This window comes from Balaenoptera acutorostrata, chromosome X (assembly GCF_949987535.1).
Source record: "Balaenoptera acutorostrata chromosome X, mBalAcu1.1, whole genome shotgun sequence".
In the NCBI taxonomy this organism is placed as follows: Eukaryota; Metazoa; Chordata; class Mammalia; order Artiodactyla; family Balaenopteridae; genus Balaenoptera; species Balaenoptera acutorostrata.
Window position 1 is genome coordinate 31,644,944 of NC_080085.1, and position 5,276 is coordinate 31,650,219.

Below are 5,276 nucleotides of genomic sequence, written 5' to 3' on the forward strand. Positions count from 1 at the left end.
TTGAATGTGTGTACGAATTGCCCAGGGACCTGGCATTCTGATTCAGTAGGTCTGGGGTGGGCCCAAGAGTCTACATTGCTCACAGACTTCCAGTTGATGCTGATTATGCTGGTCCCAGGCTCACCCCTTGAGTAGCAAGGACCAATGTTATAAAATTTTATTCTCTTGAAATACTGTCCTGTATTACTTCCCCTGCAAGATTTCCCCAGTATTACTTGTTCATGTGTGTGTGTTTAGTTCTATGCAATTTTGTCACATATGTAGGTTTGTAGATTCACCATCACAGTAAACATACAGAACAGTCTTATCACTGCCAACACCCCATCCCACAACATTGCTCACCTCTGGTAACCGCTAATCTGTCATCTATCTCTACAATTTTGTCATTTCGAAAATGTTATATAAATAGAATCATACAGCACATAACCTTTTGAGATTGGTGCTTTCACTCTGTGTACTTTTCTTTTTGCCTGTATCGATAGGTCATTCCTTTCTATTTGAGAGAAGTGTTCCATGGGATGAAAGTACCACAGTTAGTTTAACCCGTCACCACTTGAAGGATATCTGGGTTGTGTCCATTTTCAATTATTACAAATAAAACTGCTCTGAACCTTTGTGTACAGACTTTTGTGTGAACATAAGTTTTCATTTCTTTGGGATGAATAACCAAGATTGCAACTGCAGGGCAATATGGCAGTTTCATGTTTAGATTTATAAGAAAGTGCCAAATTGTTGCCCAGAGGGGCTGTAAAATTTTATATTCCCACTAGCAAAGTTTGAGTGTTCCAGTTTCTTTTCCTCGTTGTCAGCATTTGGTGCTGTCACTATTTTTTTTTAATATTAATGCACACTTCTTTTTATTATATTAAAATCAGGCAATGGTCTGAAAAATGAAAAGGCTGCTTATGGAATACTGTTATGTTAAACTTTGCTTACAGGACGTTAAGTCCTTAGAACTAAGGTTTTCCCCAGAAAAAGATTAATGGTAACATCAGCTGCTTTTCAGACTTGATGGTTGCTGCTTCTAAAGGTGGTTTTACACAAACACTAAAAAAAAAAAAAAAAAAAAACCCTTAGAATACAATGAATTGCTTTTATTTGGGTATGCATCCACATCTCAGCATTTAGTGGTCCTGAACAGAAAAGTGGAAAAACGCAGCAATTTGCCAGGAAGTCAAGCCCACCAATTTTGGGGATCCACTTGGGGTGCAGACAAGTTCTTTCTTATCCCTGCTGAGGGCCGTGAGAAGCAGCAGCACTGAAACCAAAGTATGCACTGAATCTAAGGTTCTTTTTGTTCCAGTTGTCAGATTCCAAACTAGACCCAAATGGATTGCAAGGATGATCCAATGAGAGCCCTGTTTAAAACTTCTTCAAATTTTAACAGCAAAAGCAATTACAGGAAAAGAAAACAATTCATTCAGAGGGATTGTGTGTGCCTACAAGTGTCTTCTGTGGCCTTTCTCCAAGTTTAACCACCAAGGACTTTGAGAGCTGGCAGGTCTGTGACCCTGGTGACTGTTCTTTTCACCTTATCAAAACCTGAGCTTAAAAAATGCATCAGCTGATGACGACAGCAGAGGGTGGCAGGGCTGAGCACCCAACATTCATTTCCCAGGCTGGTGGAGAGTAAAAAGTGTGGTTCCAAAACTAAATGAGGGAGGTCAGAGACGCTTTCCAACCTTACCTGATGGCTTCTGGCCAAAGCAAGGAAGTGTCATGGAAAGTGCTGGGTGGTGATGGTGCAAAAAGGGACTTGAGGAGGAGGAAGGACAAAAGCAGCACCCTCGATTAAGGTGGAGGGAGAAGATATAGGGAAAGCCCTGAATTCCTCACCGAAGGCCAATTTCAGAGGGGAGCCGAGGGGGTTACAATCTATGCTCCGCCAAGGGTGGTAGTGGAGAGTGGGAAGAGGATGATGGCTTGGAAGGGGGGCACCATTTAAGACTTAAAGAAAGAAACCAGGGGTGCAGACGAAGCACCCCACACACACCCAGCAGTAGTCCCACAGGCTGTGACCTGAAACCCTCACATCTACTCTAAGAAGCCACCCCCAGCTGGAGGGCTGTTGCAGGGAGGGAGGAGGCAGGGGGAGGGAAAGGGGAGAAGGCAGAGATCCCAGGCCATGTAATCAGCAGCAAGGTGATGGCGTGATGTGTCTTTTCACAGTTGAGTTAGATGTGCCCCACCGGTTATGATGGGAATCGATTTAAATACACTTCCTTGATCCCAGAAGTTCATATGTGGACAGTGGTTACACTTGACAGGATGATTTGTTACAGCACAGCTTATATATTTCAAATGGACAAAAAAATTAGTATCACATTTACAGTATCTTAAGATAAACTGCCTTTGAATGGGAGTTTCCTTTCCAGCACTTTGAGGTATACAAGACGTATCTAGAAAATTTACTACTGTGGAAAATGAAGACTGTTTAAATCAAATGGGGGTTAAGGGAGGGCTGGTGGTTTTTCTTTTTGATTCACTGCTGTAACACTGTCCTTCAGGCGGCTGAGGGAGTTTCATATTATCTTTAGACATCATTAGGCACTGAAGCTCTTGCAGGACAACTTTGATGCTGTATGAATTCTGCCATTCTGCTAGCACTGATTTGGCTCTTGGGTCCACCACTCCATTAGAACTATTAACTCCATTCATATTAATTTTTGTTACAAATCTTACAAAGGGGGGTGCTTCTAGGTATTTAGCTCCACATTCTATTTTAAGGCTGTCTATTTGGTTTTCATAACTTGTTCTTGGGGGCTCAATTATCACCCCTGTCCATCTTGTGTCATGTCTTCATCATCTTCTAGACCCCAGATAATTGTACCATCTCCTACTCCTTTCTGGCCTCCGTTGAGTTCTTCCAGCAGTTGGAGATTGCAAGGGACTTTTAGTCGCGAGCCTGCAGTGGCTGCCATCTTGTGTTGCTGTCGCTCCTTCACTATCTTTTTTTTTAATTTTAGGAATTCTAATAGACATGTAGTGATATCTCAGAGTGGTTTTAATTTGCATTTCCCTAATGGCTAATGATGTCAAACATCTTTCTTATGCTTCTTTGTCATCTGAATATTATCTTTGGTTAAATGTCTGTTTATGTTTTATCCCAGTTTCTAATTGGATTTTTCCTTTGTTGTTTCCATTGAGTTTTAAGAGTTCTTCATATGTTCTGGATACTACTACTTTGTCATATTCTTCTCTAGAAATATTTTCTCCAAGTCTTAAGCTTGTATTTCATCTTCTTCACAGGGTCTTTTGCAGAGCAAAAGTTTATAATTTTAGTGAGGTCCAATTTATCATTTTTTCCTTTCATGGATTATGCTTTGGGTATCAAGTTTAACAACTGTTCACCTAGACCTGATCCCAAAGATTTTCTCCTAGTATTTCTTTTCTCATAAATGTTTTATAGTTTTAAGTTTTACATTTAAATGCATGAACATTTTGACTTTTTCTTTTTTTTTTTTTTTGGTATAAGGTGTGAGATTTAGATCGGAGTTTATTACACCTGTTGAGGTGTAGCATGAGGTCCAGGTGGGGGTTATGTTCAGTTTCCCACTGGACCCGACCAGCATCACCCTTACAAAAGAGGAAGAGAGCACTTACACCTCACTGCAGACAGTTGAGGTGGAAGTTCAGCCAGCCCTTCCCTCTGCTGACATCTTCCCAGCAGATGTGTGACACTGACTTTCACTGCCTCGTTGATGCTGAGTGAATGTGGAAGCTCAGGTCCCCGCTGGACCCCACTGACACTACATGAGGAGAGGGAAACAGAGTGTCTCCCAGCTCCACCTCTCATCACCTCATCTACCTCATTGCTGCTGGTGGGGGGAGTTGAGAATCTGCTCCCCATTGTGTTCCACAGACACAGGGAAAGGACTGCGAAGCCTAGTGGGGACTAGCTCTGCCTCATACCACCTCATTTCTTCCAGGAAGATGTGGAGAGTCTGTTCACTGCTGGATCCCACTGACACCATCCTGGGGGGGAGGGAGAATGGTAATAACGCCTGCTTCTGGCCGGTGGGGGAATGGAAGATCAGATCTCCACTCAGCTTCGCCAGTACTCTTCCTGTAGGGGAATTGGTGCACAGCCTGCCTATGCTGGGCAGAGGATAGATGACTAGCACCCCCCTCAGCCCTGCCAACTCCACTGGGCAGGGGAATCAGAGGGCTGCCACCTCTCTGTGGTGCAGGGGGGAGTGGCATAGTGAAAGATTTGCTTGTGCTTGGCTTCAGTGGAACTTTGGGGAAGGGGTACAGTTTTTCCAGTGTTCCATTTATTTTGCGCTGGAGTACGGTAGCTATTGCCAAAAAGGATTCTGTTGTTAAGGTACCCATTTTCTGGGCCTTTAGCTAGGGAAAGCAGGTTTTTGTTTTGATTTGTTTTAATCTGTGCTTGTTGGCAGTTCTGTGTTGGAAGCTTTTGTAGCATCCTGTCACAAAGATGTATGGAAGTGATAAAAAAAAACCCAGGAAACTCACTGCCATGTTGTTCCTCAAGCCCCCTGCAATCTAAACCTACAAATAACAGACCGCTCTGGGAAGGAATTGGCTTCCTCTGGATTGTTACTGAGGACTGACCCCTTTTCTCAGCCCTGGATATTACGTTCTCTGAACCCTGAGGGCCCAGTCACATGACGCTTTCTTGGTTTCCCATTAAATTGCTCTTTAATAATGATTGAAAGGAGCAAGGCTTCAATTCTGAGAGCGACCCTGGTGGCTTCAAGTCTCAAGAAGTGCTATCGGCATCTGGGGGGTTACATGGGATGACAGCAAAGGAAGCTCTGGCCTTCCCCCTTGTAGCTTGATCACATCTGGAAAAAAAAAAAAAAAAGACCTCCTGGCTTCTCTCTCTGCTTCTGAATGTGGTCTTTGCTTATACCCTTCCAAGTCTAACATGCGTCATGTTCCTAGTTACTTAGCTTATATTTTCAAATGCTCAGCTCCAGAAAGCTCCTGGCAATTGATGGTAGGACTTCATAGAATTTATTCCTAATCTCTGCCCCTCAGTTCATGTCCTCTCTGCCCACCCTAAGGATAACTCAGAGTGCCCCAAGTTTCATGACACTGTGCATTTTTAACATCTTTTTATGAAATAGAGGAATGTGGCAGACTTGCAGAAATATCTGACAAGCTTTGGTGTTTAAAACACCTTTAAAAACACTTTTAAGATTCATACTAAGACTTTATTAATAAATAGTTATAACTCAGAGCTTACATGTAAACTTCTCAAATGTATTTGTTATAGAAAGTATAAGTTCTCACTCTATCAAATATAA

At 42.6% G+C, this 5,276-nt stretch overlaps 1 pseudogene; it reads right to left on the minus strand.

Moving 5' to 3' along the window:
• Positions 1-2,439: 2,439 nt before the first annotated feature.
• LOC103007990 (ubiquitin-conjugating enzyme E2 variant 1-like) lies at positions 2,440-2,921 on the minus strand (annotated as a pseudogene).
• Between the last annotated feature and the right edge of the window lie 2,355 nt (positions 2,922-5,276).